We start from the raw sequence: 593 nt of genomic DNA, 5'->3' as shown, positions 1-593 counted from the left end.
AGTACTTCAAGTCCTCCTCACTTTCAGCAAGCAAGGTTGTGTCAGCTACATAATGCAAGTTATTGATGAGTCTCCCTTCAATACTGATGCCACATTCTTCCTCATAGAGTTCAGCCTCTCAAATAATTTGCTCAGCATATACATTGAGTAGGGGTAGAGATAGAATGTGTTGTTGTTGTTTGGTGCTGTCAAGTCGTAGACGACTCATAACGACTCTATGAACGAATGGCCTGAGCACTGTTCGAACATAGAGTTTCTGGAGGCAAGTCATTTCAGAAGTGGATGCTGCTCCTGCTTCTAGGCTTGTTTTAGTCAGGAAGCTCCAGCCAACACTATCCACAATGGGTACCCATTACCACAATTGGCACATCACTGTCACAGTCTTCAGCATCACAGCAACCATAAGTTTCCTCTGTGCAGCAATGCACAGACCAGTGCTATACCACCTAGAAGAATGTTTGACAGGAAAACAATTTGAACCTGGCCCAGAGCCGCAGATGAAGATCACCCACCTTCGGCTTGGTAGCATAACTATGAAAGGAAGAGATAGAATAGGTATTATTATTAAGTAGTTGTGGAGATTGAAAAGAGCT

This window comes from Elephantulus edwardii, unplaced genomic scaffold (assembly GCF_000299155.1).
Source record: "Elephantulus edwardii isolate Elephantulus edwardi_28Jun2011 unplaced genomic scaffold, EleEdw1.0 scaffold00042, whole genome shotgun sequence".
Taxonomy (NCBI): domain Eukaryota; kingdom Metazoa; phylum Chordata; class Mammalia; order Macroscelidea; family Macroscelididae; genus Elephantulus; species Elephantulus edwardii.
The sequence above is the reverse complement of the archived record's forward strand: the minus strand, read 5'-3'. Positions refer to the sequence as shown.